The following is a 14,918-nucleotide window of genomic DNA, read 5'->3' as shown; positions in this document are numbered from 1 at the left end:
CTCGGTCTCTCAGCAACTTCTGCCCCCCGGGGAGGCTCCCATCGCATGCTCTTGTCTCCTGGCCTCCAGAAGCCCTTTCTCTAGGGCTTTTTCTCAACCTTTTCCTCCTCTGGCCTCTTCCCCATCTCCTTTGCTGGCTTGTCCTCCTCTCTGGTTTCTAAACATTGGAACTCCCTGTGAATTTAATCCTGGTCCCTCTTTTGTTGTCATTAGATGCTCATCACAGGTGACTTCTGTTCCCGCATCTTTAAAACCTTCTACAGGTGGGTAACTCCCCATGTATCTTTCCAGCCCAGATCTCTTTTCTCAGCTCAAAAAAATCTAGACTCAACAAATGTCAATTCTGCGATGCCTACTTGGGTGTCTCACAAGCCTTCCACCCTGAGTAGGTCCCAAATGGAATTCCTGATCATCCCATCACAACCAGCACCTCCTCCAGTCTGTCCTCCAGGAGGAAAGAGCACCACCCTCTGTGCAGCTGCTCAACTGGGGATCTGCGAGTCACCCTTCACACTCCTTCTCTCTCACCCTCGTCTTCACTTGGATCACCTGTACCACTCCCCCAGCCCCCAACACAGCTTACCCATCACCACATCCCACTGACTCTACCTCCAAAATATGTCTCCATCCATCCCCCACCATCCCCATTCCTACAACCACACCCCACCACCACTGACTCCTCTCTGGAATACTGACTGCAATAGGCCCCAACTCCGTATTTCTACTTTTGGCCCCAACAACCCATTTCCAGGAATCACCTTCTTAATGACATCTGATCCTCTCTCACTTTGGCTTAAAAACCCCTCAGTGGCTCCCCTCTGCACTCAGAACACCACCCCTACTCTGTCCAGGCCCTGCCTCATCTGGCTCTGCAAATCCTCCAGCCTCATCCCACCCTCCGTTCCCGTCTTTGTTTATTTGGCTCCAGTCACACTGGCCTGTCTTCAGCTCGTAAAACAAGTTGAGCTCTTTGCCATCTGAGTTTTGCCGCCCCACCCCCAAATTCATCTGTTGAAGTCTCCAATACCTCATAATGTAACTGTGTTTGGAGACAGGGCCTTTAGAGAGGTAATTAAGGTTCAGAGAGGTTATATGGGTGGGCCCTGACTCATGTGACTGCACGTGGGCCTTCAAAGAGGTGATCGAGTTAAACTGAAGCCATCAGAGGGGAGTCCTAATCCTGTATGACCGGTGTCCTTATAAAAACAGGGGGAGACACTTTCAGAGAAAAGGCCACGCGAGGACACAATGAGAAGACAGTTGTCTCCAAACCAAGCAGAGAGGCCTCGGGAAAAACCAGCCCCGTCAACACCTTGATCTGAGGCTGTAGGCCTCCAGAACTTTGAGAAAATAAACTTCTACAATTTAAGCCACCCAGTCTGTGGTATTTTGTAATGACCATCCTAGCCAACAAACATACCGTCGCAGGTCTCCACACCTGCTGTGCACGCTGCCTGGACCATTCTTCATCCCATCATTCCTGTTCACCCATTAGCTCTCAGACTAAGGGTCTGTCTTTGAAGAGGCCTTCCATGAACCTTGACGCTGAATAAAGCCCCTCCTGTACTCTCCTAGAACCCTGGACATATCTTTGACAGAATGTGGAAGTCACAGCCTGTACCAGGTACTGTTGTCTAATGATGTATTTCATGCCTGCTTCTCCGACTTGGCCATAACCCTCCTGAGAGCAGAACCTGTCTGTTTTGCCCATCATCGCTGGCATATTGCATGGCACACAGTAGATTCTTCAATATGTGTCAAATAAATGACTCAATGGATGTTAATTATCTCATTTAATCCTCTTAACATTCCCAAGATCCGGATATTATTCCCACATTATACACAAGCAGAGCTAGGGGAGGAGATGCAAACGTGCCTGAGGGCAGCCGTCAAGGAAGCAGCCGGACTGACAGTTGAACCAGGACCATCTGCCTACAAAGAACCTGCAGAGGAGGGAAGACCAGCCAAGGCCAGGCTGCCACTTCAGGGAGGGGGCAAGTCCTGGCTTGAGCCTGGAGGGATGGATCCGACTGAGACAGGAGGGCTGGGTAGAGTGGAGGCCCTCAAAGAGCTGACAGTGCCATCTCTCTCCTCCAGTGACTGTCTCTGTGACCTTGGGCAAGTGATGAGCCTCCCCTTCTCAGCTGACTGCCCCTTGGCTGCCTATGCTGTAAAATCATGATGCTGTTTCGTGAACGAATAGACTAAATAAAGCACTGAGCACTGGGCCGTGCACACACTAAGCACTCAATAAATAGCAGCTACCACTTCATCTGTTAGTAAAGTGAAGACGACATGGTGTGCCCATGGGGCAGGGAGTGATCTCAGCAGAGGGGCAGTGAGGATTCCTGGAAGGAGCCAGGAGATCTGGCTTTTAGACCTCCCTCTGTCATTACCTTGTATCCTGTGGTAAATCACTCTGTTCACTGGCTCTCTGCTTAGTTTCCCTATCTGTCAAGTGTAGGGTTAGATAGAGAGGCATTCTTAACTATTTTGAGGATGGATGTCCTCCTTTTCAATGTGATAGAAGCCCTTCTACCCAGAGTACTGTCTTTGCAGACAGAGATGCCAATTTCTGCTTACAGTATCAAGGACCCAATGCCATCCCAGGGCCCTATGAAGCACTTGGCTTTCAAGTCCAGTCTAGAGGAGTGGGTACCTCCCTGAAATGATGAGCTCACAAAGACAGACCTGCCTGGCAGGGAAGAAATCAATAATATCCTCCCTCCTTCCCTCTCAGCTACCCTTTAAGGGGCCGAAGCCGATTCCCCAGCTCTGCCAGCGTCTGCCCATCCCATGCTGAGCCCAGTAATGAGGTGTGCTGTGCAAAGGGACCCCAGAATTGGTCCCTGCTCTGTGCTGTGCTGGAAAGACAACAACCTTGAGATATATTATCCAGATGTGCAGACTCTGGCCCTGGCTGCCATCTGGGCCGCTCTAGAAAGCATCTCCAGAGGCCCACAAGGGAATAGCTCTGGGAGGGGAAGCTGGGTGTTCCTCACCTGTTGCCCAGAAGCTGAAGATATTTGAAATCACCCTCAGGAAATCACCTCAGGGAGAAAGAAGAGTAGGGGCTGTCAGCCTGTTTCAGGAACCTCTCCAGGCCATGGTGCCCCAGCTCTAAGGACAAAAGGTGTTTCTTTGGCCTCTTTATAGAGCTGACCAACTGATAGGCTTTGGGGATGTAAGTCTTTAGATCAGTACTTAATTTTCACACTGCTGCTGGAGTGACTTTTCTAAAATATAGTTAGATTCTCTAGACAGAATAAAGGCCAAGTTCCTTACCATGGCTTTTGCTGGACTTCTGACTTCACCTGGCTTAATCCCAATCTACACACAACTGGCATTCTTACAATAAATTGCCACCACTAGTAATGAAAGTAAGGTGAGAAATCTAGTCCCTGCAATCCACAAGTGTCCCCTCCTCTTATGTCACGGCACTTATTATAATTACCTATTTATTGGGCCTTCTCCCAAACTGCATATGCCTTAGAGGTAGGAGCCCGGTTTTCCCTCTGACTCTGAGCATCCAGGAGAGACTCTGGGTACTCTAATGAGGACCACTCCCAGCCTCAGGCCATCTCTGCCTCTCCACCCTCGCCCTGGCCAAGGCTCCCAGGCTGTAGGAAAGTGGACAGAACACAGAACCACCCCCCCAGCCCTCAAACTACACCTGGTGGAGAAAAAGAACATGCTGGGAAAGTGGTTAAGAGTTGACTCACCCTAAATCAGGGTCAGTAGGAAAGGCAAATTGAAAAAATACTGCAGGGCAACAATGCAAACATCAATGAGCTGGGGGGTTTGGCGGGTGGGGACAAAGCAAAGAAATGCAGTATAGCGTGAAAAAAAAAAACCCCACCATACATACACATAAACCAAAAATCCCAGTCTGAAACAAAACATAACCTAAGGAACAGAAAGAAATTACCCAAACATGCTTCGTGTTACAGAACGACTTAAGAACATGAATTTAATAAAACATGAGCTAGAAGATTAGATGATAAAACAAAGAAATGAAATGAAGGGTTATAAAATCGAGAACCACTAAACGCTTTTGCAGGACCTATAAATAAATGTAGAAGTTCCAAGAAGCAGAGCAGACACAGCAGAAAATCTAATTGCTGACACCAACTAAAGGGTTCCGTCCCCATCTGCCACCCACTAGCAGCAGGTCCTTTAGGCAAGTCACCATGACTTGCAGAGGGGAAACCCTCAAGTTTCTGAAGAAACTAAAGGAGACAAAAACAAAAACAAAAACAAAAACAAAAACCATGCAGAAACAGCAAAGGTGACCCAACATCAGAAAACCGGTGACCCTGAAGCCGAGACACAGGTGGAATGCACAAAAAGGTATTCATCTTTTTTTTTTAAGTCCCTGAAATGAATAAAAAAATTGAATCTACACAACAAATGAGCACACCACGTTCCACACAAAAAAACTGATACAGAGAAATTGCCCCAGAGACGTTTTCTGGTTTAGATACTGAACTTGGAAGATGAAGACAGAAACCACCAAGCATCCAGGCAGGACTAACAAACACCTACAGAAGGGACGCCGTTTGCTGACCTCAGACTTTCCCGGAGCAACACTCACCGTCAGAGGACAATAAAGGAATCCCTGCAAAGGCTAGCTCCAGGTGTGACCCGAGAGCATCTTAACCGGTTCAAGCATAGAAGGCAAGGCACTGACATTCCCACCATCAGAGAACTCCAGGATCACATGAGCCCATTTTGGGGAATCCACTAAAATATACATCCAGCCAATGAAGAGACAGTTAAAATACAAAGCCCAGGAATGGAGTGTAAGAACCAGTGGCACACTGAATCTATTTAATTATGAAATTAAAATGAAACAGTTCTGGGAATGCTCATATAAAACTGTGAAAATGTTATAGACTCTGGCGATCTAAAAATAATAATAATGTGGATAATGGCTTTAAGCTTATATCCCTATAAGCTGTCATGAAAGCTGTTAATAAGATGCAAAAATAGACCTAAGTTTTCTCAAGACCTGGGTTTTGATGCCAGCTCTACCACTTACTATTTGTGTGATTTGGAGGAAGCCATGTAACCTATTTGAGCCTCAGTTCCCTCATCTGTAAAATGGGGCAAATCATTCCCATCTTATAGAGTTTAAGGATTAAATGAAAATATCATGTATAAAAATCAGTGACTTGTAAATAACATCTGTTCACTAAGAGGTGAAAGAGATCAAGATGAGGATAAAATGAGCATGAAGGTGAGGACCCCCACCCTCCACCCTCCCCTCAAAAAAGCAAGAGGAGGAACCACTACTCTGGGTCTGGGCGGCTCATGGGAGACTCTGGGCTTTCACAAAGGTCCCTGTCCCAGCGCTCCAGGTCAGAGCAGAGAGAAGCCTTCTCCACAGGGAGGCGGGGGCCCCCAGTTCCCATCCAGGCAGGGAGCAGCCCCCTTTCCTCAGGACCGAGGAAGAGAAGCCCAAGACTGAACGGGAACAAGACTTCACCGCAGGAGAGGAGCAGGGTGAGGGACGGGGTGGGCACCTCCTCCTGAGCACCGGGAAGTGGTCTCTGTGGGACCGGCCCTGGGGGACAGGGCACCACAGGGAACAGGGCACCGCGGGGAACGGGGCACGTGGAGGTCAGGAAGCCAAGTTCTAGACCCAGCACTGGCGCCCACTCATTCCTCTCAGCCTCCCTGTGTCTCTTTCCTCCTCCAGGAAGTGAGAGGGTGGGAGCCGATAATCTCTGAGACCCCTGGTTTCCCATGGGTCTAGGTGCTGAGCTCTGAGCAGACTGCATGCCCCACATGAAGTCTTTGTGGCCACAACGGATTCAACCAGCAAACCAAAGGAAGGAGGGAGAAAGGCCAGGAAACATGAGGCTAGAGTGTAAATTAACAGGAGAGGGGATGAGAAGAGGAAGCAGGACAGGCTAACAAAGTCCTGTTGCCTATGACAGAGCCAACCACGACCAATAGCCATTAAGGAGTGTCAGCTCGCTGCCCACAGAGGGAGCTGAGAAGCAGCTGCCTTCAGCCTGCACAGAGCATCCCAAATTCCACTCCTGATAAGAGACCCGCTGAAAGAAGTCAACTCCACCATATGAAAAGGGTCCAGAAAGCAGCATAAAAACAGCATCCACCTATCCTAACACCCAAGTCAAACAGGATATTCGCATAGTCTCAAACTGTATCCCTCCAAGATTTATATTAAGTACAAAGGGGAAAAGTGGCAATTTTACAATGGGGAAACCAGGTGGCACCACCTTAGCCAAGGGATCAAGGTTAACATCACAGTAATCAGACATGTCGATAGCACGAATCCCCCGAAATGGTGCACCCAGGGCTCCACACGGCTTCTGCAGCATTCTCGCCCAAAGCACAGAACCTCCTCAGTCTCACCAGGAGAAGACATCAGAAAAACCCAACTGAAAAGATGGTCTACAAAATAACTGAATGGTACTCTTCAAAGCATCAAGTGCACTGAAGACACAGAAGAGAGAATTGTCACAGATGGGAAGAGACTAAGAAGCAATTGAAGGTGGTGTGGGATCCGGAATTGGATCCCAGAAGAGACAAAGGACATAAGTGGAAAATGTCCCGGATGCAGGTGAAAGGGTGGGCTGGCTGGTGCGAGGCAACTGGTGTTTAAGAAGTTTCAAGGGATGTAGTACCTATAAGAGCTGTGGAATTAAATGGAGAAAAAAGTCAGTCCTTTTTCAAAAGGGTAACTATACCCAGGTCTTTCGAGGACTATCAATTACAAGGTCTAATTTTTTACTGACACCGTATGACCCAAGGTGCCATTACAGACTGGGGGCAAACAAAGAGGGGTCAGCTAAGAGATGGAGACATGGCCCAAATTAGTCTTGCAGTGGGATGACCGGATCCACAGACCCACCTGGTGGTCATTTCCCTGGTTCTTCAGTATAAAACTGGAAAGGACATACGTAGTTAGCAGAAATGCCACATTGCTTCTTTGGCCTGTAGTGTAAGAGCACCATAGTAGGAAGGGACAAGTGGAAGCCCCTGAAATCCCATTCCCTCTGGGGGATTAGCACCCCCCCAAAGCTTTAAAAAATGCCAAGGTAGCGATGTCTATCAATACTCATTTAAATCACCATCCTGGCCCAGCCAAGGACTGGATGGATTATGGCAGATCATAATGAACCACCACAAAGCTAAGCAGGTGGCAGGCATGTGTATCCGTGCTAGAACAGACTGATGCAGCCTTGGGCAGGCGATATGCAGCTACTGACCTAGTGAACGTTTTATTTCAATATCCATCAAGAATGCAGATCAGAAGTTCACCTTCACTGGGAATGGACAACAATATACTTTCACAGACTTGCTCCAGTGCTATATGTTCATTCTCCTCGTCTCTATCACAGCATCATCCACAGGGACCCAGACTATCTGGACATACCTCAGAACATCACCTGGGTCCAATACACTGATGGCATCATGTAAAACAGGCCAGATGAGCAGAACTGGCAACACCTCGGAAGTCTTGGTAAGATACATGTGCTGCAGCAGGTGGGAGGGACAAGAGACAGGGGCTTGACCTGTGGCTGAAGTTTTAGGGCCCAGTGATCTGGGGAATGTTGGAGCACCCCTCCAAAGTGAAAGACATCTATCTGATTGCACTTTGTACCTTCTCCACTGAGAGAAAAGGACAGCATTTGCCAGCTCTCTTCAGGTTTTGGAATCAGCATCTTCCATGCTTGGGAACCCTGGTCCTACCCATTTATTAGGTAACATCAAAGGCTGCTGGTTTTAGAAGACACAGAACAAAAACATGCTCCATGGCAAACCGAGACTACAGGTCAAGTAGCCCTGACACCCAGGGCACACAGCTTGGCAGATCCCGTGGACCAGAGGTATCTGTGGTGGAGAAAAATGCCCAATAGGGGAGTTGCAATGGAGAACCATAGGGCCATGCAGCGAGGTTATATGTGCCATCTGAGGCCGGTGCTATATGCCAGGACATGCTACTGGACCCCCATAGAAGGAGAATATTAAAACACCCCCCCACAAACCCTGGGATACCAAGTACAAGAAGAATATAAAAAAACTTAACCATGGGACATGAAGCAACCACGTAGTCAAAACTACTCCTAATGAACTGGGTGGTGTGGGACCTACAAAGTCATAAGGTTGAGTAGGCCTGGGAGAAGCCCCCATAAAATGAAATTGGAATGGGTCTACTGACAGATATTTTTCAATAGGAAATAAAACAGTACTCCATGGTCTGCTGTTGGTTGAATCCAAGGATGCAGAGGAACTCTGGATATGACAGGCGGACTATAAGTTATACTGGGAACATCCCCTGAGTTGTTCAAGGGTGAACTGTACAGTGGACCCTTCCACAATGGAAAAGGCAGCAAGAGATTCATCCTTCCCGGATGAACACTATTCCAGGTATGTGTTTGCATTTCCAGTCTGTAGAGCCCCAGCCAGTTCCACTGTTAAGGGCTCGCAGAAAGTCTGACCTATCAGCAGAGGATCCACCCAGAATAACATCATCTTGTACCCAGGGATTTGTTTTACGTCAAAGAGGAAAAGCCGTGGGTACCAGACTACAGATGCACTTGTCCTAAAACATTCATGACATCCTATTAGAGCACATGACCTATTAGAGCGCAGCTGAGGCACCTGCAAGGAGATGATGCCCTGAGAGGACAGGACACCATCGCTCAGGGCGCCGCCACACACCCACGGCCAGGGTATGGTGCTCTACAGGCAACACACAGCATTCATGGATGGATCTGGGGCCAAGGAGCAGAAGTAGGAGTGGGCCTATTCACCAATGCCACACTTAGGGAGTCTGTGCTTCTGTCCACAGTTAAGGCTGTCTGTGCCATGTGAAACAGAGAGTCACTGCTCACTTCCCACTCTCAGTCCCACCTAAGGGGACAGAGTCCCTTTAAACTCCAAGCTGTGAGTGCTACCTCCTCCATCCTGATTCCTCTTCCAGCAAACCAGCAGGCACAGAAAAGAGTTACTTAACCTAGCGGGGAGGGGGATGGAGGTGAGGTGAGGTGAGAAGGGGCTGCTGTGTGATAAGGGGAGGAGGAATATGTTTGGTGCTCGGGTGACTTCCTGGAGCATCTCTGGGTTCCCTCGTGCTCAGCCGTAACTGTAACTAGGCAGGCACTGCGTCTGCTGACTGACGGGCACAGTAACCAGGGCCTCGGGGATGAAGGTCTGGATCATCTGGCCAGGTGAGCCGCCTAGACCAGACCTCTGTGTAGATGGAGGCGGAGGGGGATCCAGAGTGGGTGGTGGAGAGGGGGACAACGAGAATCAGGTACAGCCCTGGGAACCACGGCAGCAGCAGGAGCCATGCTTTATTCTACTAACCCTCCCTTACCACTTTCCGCAGAACCTGGGACCAAGCCAAATCCCAGAGAAGCTGTATGTGGGTGGAGTCTGGACTGTACTGAATGGAGTGGTGGACTATGGTGGATGCCACTGTGGCCCCACCCAGATCCCTTTCACTGCACCTGCACAGCCCTCCCCCAGCTGCAGAGAGTGCTGGCAGCCCACCTCTCACAGCCGCCCTCTGCTCCAAAGACCCGCCCTCCACTGAGTGGGACCCGCCAACCCTGCCGAGCAGCCAGTTCCATGGGCTGAGCAGTCTTCTCTCCAGAGCTCCCATGGGTCTAGGCCAAAGCCAGGCTTTGAGACCCCAGCCGTGTATGGCCTCCCTGTGCCTTCCTGTGCTCCCTGACTCCCCTTCTCCTAGGAGTACTCTCATGACACCACTTCACAAGGCTCTACTTCTGTGGATCCTGATCCAAGACACAAGGTATCAAACACCTGCAAAGTTTAAAACAGTACCTGGATGACAGTGATTGCTCAGTGACGTTAGCTATGATTATTACAACGTGCCAGGCTCTGCACTCATGATTCAACCCTGCAATGTGATTAAGATCATGACCACCACATGATGAGCAAAGGCCTCCAAGCAAGCTGTTCAGATGAGCAGACTTCTCATCTGAACCCCAGTCTGTCTGGCCCCAGGGTTATTCTGTTAATATCATTTGTTTCATGTATCAATTCTGTCTCCCCCTTTCCATAAAAGTTCCTACGACTCGATCTCTCTCCAACCCCATGGCCCTTAGCAGGGATGACCCCTGGTAACTTGCAAGCTTGGAGTTAACCCCCCGTGGCCCATAAGGCTTGTTAGGAGTGGCAGTGGACCTCAGCACCCACCTCCCATCCCGTCTCCGCGCCCACGGCCAGGATTGCTGATGGGCCCTGGCAACATGAATTCTCCTCGCTCTACTACAACCTTAATGACGCCTGAATTTACTGAGTAATGTATACACATAACACGCTGTCCATTTTTATGAATACTTAAATCTCCTTCTAAGAAAACACAAGATTTTTATTTGTACCTACAGAGGACCCAGGTTCTTGGACAGACTGATGAGGCAAAGGATTTAAAGCCTGGAATCTTCTGCCCCAGGGACAGAATCCGAGGTGACAGGAGAGCAAAACCGAGAACACTTTCGCCACCCCAGTGCGGGGCCCGTTCAGCAGCGAGAGGGTCCCATCTCGCCTCTGCCCTGTGCCCTTGCTGCCCATAGAGGCCACCCAGGAAAGACCAGGAAGCCCAGCAGCCCCTCACCCAGGAATTCACCGCGCTGCCACACCAGATGATAGAACTGTCGAGAAAGAGGGCACTTCATGAAATTAAAAGGCAACCAATTTAAAAGAGATTAAGCAGGGAAAAGGGGTTTAATGATCAGCTTTTGCCACTGTGAACTAACTGAACCCACTGGCATGGAGACTAATGGTTTAATATGCTGTTAAACAAGGGTGAGTCGTCTGTGTGAGTAATAAGAGCGTCTGCAGTTACAGTGACAAGGGGGAGGTGACCCTCCCGCAGGCCTCGGCCTTGGGGGAGGCTCTTGGCTCACATCCTGAGTCAGGTCAGGGCCAACCAGTCAACGGCCTCCTGGCCCCCTGGAGAGGCAGTTTTCCTGAGAAGCAAGGGGCCTGGAGACATGTGAAGGGAGAAGGCCTTGGAGAGCGAGCGGCGAGGGGGTGAGGGGGCACTCGGGCCGGAGCTCCAGCAGGGCTGCTGGGCCCTCCAGGCCGGCTTCCGCCAGTGAAGAGGAGGGCGCCCATCTCGGGCACCCGGCAGTGGCAGCTCTGAAGGACTTAAAGGAATAATCGCCACATATTGTTCCGTCTTACTAAAGAGTCTAGAAGGATGGGCTCTTTTTCCTTTTTTAAAAAAGGTATTTGAGGCACAGGACATCTGGAACAGGGAGGGATTCTGGGGGTAGACTGAGTGAGGAGCAAGGAAATTTGCGTAGGTTCTTAGAGATATGAGAGCATGAGGTCAGGGTGGTGACAATACAACACACCATTTTGCTCAGCACGTGGCCCTCAGGACCTCAGGGCCTTTCCCTGCGGCCTGCAGGCTCAGCGGTTGTGTGGTGGGGCCCCACGGCCACCTGCCTGGCCCAGGCCCTGCAGGGTAGACAGATTCTCAATGAGTGGTTATTCAGTGGGTGAATGAACAGTAACCCTGGGCCCCTCACAAATGACAATGTGACAGGGGCTGGTGACAGGTGAGTTAGGTGTTGGCTGGCATTGTGCTTAATGTTTTATTGGCTATCATCTCAATAATCATCAGAACAATACCGCGAGGTAAGAAAGATTAAGTCATGTCCCCAAGGCCACAGGTAGTAGAGGGCAGTCAGGCTGCAAATGCAGGCATCCTACATCACCACTCTGGGCCTCCAGAATGGGAGGACAGAAGCCCAAGGCCCAGAACCTTCTTGGAAAGGGTGGAGGCTGCCGCACCTCCACTTGGTCCTCCAGCTTAAACGCTAGGTCAACACAAAACAGTGCAGTCAATTTAGAATCAGACTTGAGCTGAGAATTTGTTGACATCAGAGCTATTTTGAGTGGGTTTGGCTTTAATTTTCATTTGTAAAGAACTCTTCCTTCTAGAATTGCAGGGCCTAGTGTCTGACACTTAAGTTGTCACTTACGAGGGTCCCAGGGTCACTCATTCATTCACCCATCTAATGACCACTCATTGAGAATCTGTCTGTGTCCTGTGGGGTTCGGGTCAGGCAGCAGGCCATCAGGGGTGCGCCACACAACCACATAACCACACAACCTGCATCAAGAGCCTGCAGGCTGCAATGAAAGCTCATGAGGGTTATGATGGGGCAGCCCAGGGGAAACATTGATGTTAAGCAGCTTTTGCCCCCTTTCCAGAGGCCGGCACTTAGTCCCCGTGTGACCTGAAAAGACCAAGCTTGGAGCCTCCCTTAGCCCTTCTGTGAAGTGGGAACCATGGTAGCCGAGCTGCCTGGGTCACAGGGTCAGTGTGGGAATGAAGTGAAAGGATGCACGTTAGAGTGTTTGCCAACCTCACAGCTCTCCACAAATATGAAAGAGGACTGCGGTGCCAGAATCCAAGGGCGGAACTGTGCTAGGGGAGCACGAGGTGCGTGAATGGTCTCCCCCACGAACAGCACTGGACGGACAAGTGCTAACTGACCAGGGGCTGGGGAACAAACACGTCAGATAGATGAGTTAGAACACAGCAAAGCAGTGCTGAATCATTATCTGGGACATGAAAACAGAGTCACTCTATAGAAGAGTACATTTTAATTGTGTTCATTAAAAGGGGATTGAACCAGAAGTGAAAGCTGAGTTTTGTAAAAATGCATCCATCAAACACACAGCTGCAGTTTTTAATAACTTCGTGGGGGTCAGTGACACCCTGGAGTACAGAACACTCCAGCAGGCCCTGCTCTCCCCATCACCAAAGACTGTCAGAGCACCCTCTCTGGGCAGCACAGAGCTGGGGGGTGGGCAGTTCCCACCTGTGCCTGGAGTTCAAGGTGGCCTCAGGGTCACTTAACGATGGTCTACAGACCTCAAGAGACCTGGCATCCTGGGGAAGCTATTTAATTCTCTTCTCCTCAATAGTCAGGCTGAATCTAGGAATGGTCCTCCCAGACCCACTTCTCCTGTGTTGCTGGTGGGAATAACTTACCTGTGTCTTGTCCTAACCGGCCTCTCAGTTCCCAAACATCATACAGCTTAGAGTGATCACTGAGAACAAGGTGGCCCCTGTGCTGGTCCAGAATTCATCTAGCTCAGCCCCACCCTGGGGGAGCCAGCCTCGGCAGCTCTGAAGAAAGCACGGTGTGCGGGAGAAGCAGGCTTTCCAGCAGCCTGAACACTTCTGAAGAGCCAATTACATGCTTATTATTCCTCTCCAGGAATGAAACCCTCGTCCCACGTGGCCAGCCCCCTTCCCCAGCACACACTCGCTTATCTCAGCCACACGGTCCCTTCTGCCAGCCACTGCTGTCAGAAATGTGGAGCCGGGCTCTTCATCACCTGCACTGGGCCTGGGGTGGGGGGTGGGGGGAGGGGGGAGCAGGAGTGGAAATGCCCATCCAGGAGCCAAGAGAGACGCACGCAAGAGCTGGGAAGGCCAGCAGGCGCCCCACAGATGGGGAGTGTGCAGGCGAGGAAGGGACCCTTCAAGGGCCTTGTGAAGCTGTGGTCACGAGAGGGCATGAAGGGAAGAGCAGCATTGGAGGAGGCCTGGGGTGCTCGTCTTGGACCTGGGCGCCACATTCAGCCTGCCGCCTGCTCTGATGAAGACAGCTCTCTGGAAGCACAAGCCACGCCCACCAGCTGACAGACACACTGCGCTGCTTTCTCACCCCAACAGCAGAGCTGAGCCCCTACGGCCTACAGAGCCTAAAATATTCACCATCTGGCCCTTTCAAGAAAAAGTTGACAGACCCTTGGGGTAGTAGAAAGAGCACTGGGCTGAATCCTGGGAGCCCAGAGGCTGGAGGTGAACGTGTGCTCTGTCCTGTCCTAGCTGTGTGCCCTGGGGAGGTTCCTCCACTTCTCTACGGATCAGTTTTTCTCATCTTTAAAATGGGGATATAACATCTACTTTCTAGGGTGTGGTCCTTATGAGTAATGAGATATGCTATGTGTGTGGTGAAGGGCGAAGGCAGATGCATCAATAAGGAATTAGATAGAAGCGAGATTCTTCCTTCCCCTGTGGCTTTGAAATATATTTTTGCAGCCTATTTTTCACAGCTAGAATATTTGCAGAGACCTGCGCATGTTTTGCAAATATGTGTATGGATTGATGGGAGGTGGGGTCAGGACAGTGTGGAGGGAGGGAAGAAGGGAGAGCCGTTCTTTGACTCACTTGATTTTCTTAGGAGAAATATGGATCAGCAGGCAAATCAAAGCCTGTCTTCTCTTTTAATATAGACACGAAGGCCACGGGGGCCGCCCTCTGTGGGGAATGGGGGGATGCTAGGCCCATCCTAATACCCTGCTTAGCCTCCCCGTGGGCTGAGTCTATAGATCCTGACCCCAGCCTCAGCCCCGCGGTCGTGCTCTCCCCCAGTTCCGGAATAGATCACTCTTCACCATCGCTCTACCTCCTGCAAAGGCAGAATATCATCCCACACGGGGCCTCCAGTTGCCATGTAACACTTCTGCAAAACAGTGTCTTCACACTGTAGCAAATGTATATTTAGGAGCTAAGGAGGTACTGCAGGGGCCCCGAGATGGGTGGGAGGCGGAGTGCAATGCCTGTTTCTGGCACTTACAGCCTCTTAGGGGAAGAAAGGCGGGCAAAGGAGAGCAGCCTGATGAGGATCTTTGGGGGTCCTAAGACCAGAAGAAATCATGATGCCTCCCATCTGTAATTCTAAATAAAAACAGTATGCCACAGTAAAGCTCAGGACTTACAAGTAGACTGAAATGGACAGAGGTTCTTCGCAGCCAAAATTCTGTGTAAGCGGATGGGAGCTGAATCCCTTCCCTCACTCCCCGCCCACAGATGGCCCTGCTATGCTGTTGTCCTCAGCATGCACTCCATCTGCTTGGTGAAGAAATCAGCACTGATAGTGAAA

The 14,918-nt window shown here is 50.2% G+C and overlaps 1 protein-coding gene across 3 annotated transcripts in view; it reads right to left on the bottom strand.

Moving 5' to 3' along the window:
- GALNT14 (polypeptide N-acetylgalactosaminyltransferase 14) overlaps nt 1-14,918 on the bottom strand; it is a 190,935-nt gene that overhangs the window by 81,350 nt on the left and 94,667 nt on the right. The window lies entirely within an intron of this gene.

The sequence above is a fragment of the Vicugna pacos genome, chromosome 15 (genome assembly GCF_048564905.1).
Source record: "Vicugna pacos chromosome 15, VicPac4, whole genome shotgun sequence".
Taxonomy (NCBI): domain Eukaryota; kingdom Metazoa; phylum Chordata; class Mammalia; order Artiodactyla; family Camelidae; genus Vicugna; species Vicugna pacos.
The sequence above is the reverse complement of the archived record's forward strand: the minus strand, read 5'-3'. Positions and strand labels throughout refer to the sequence as shown.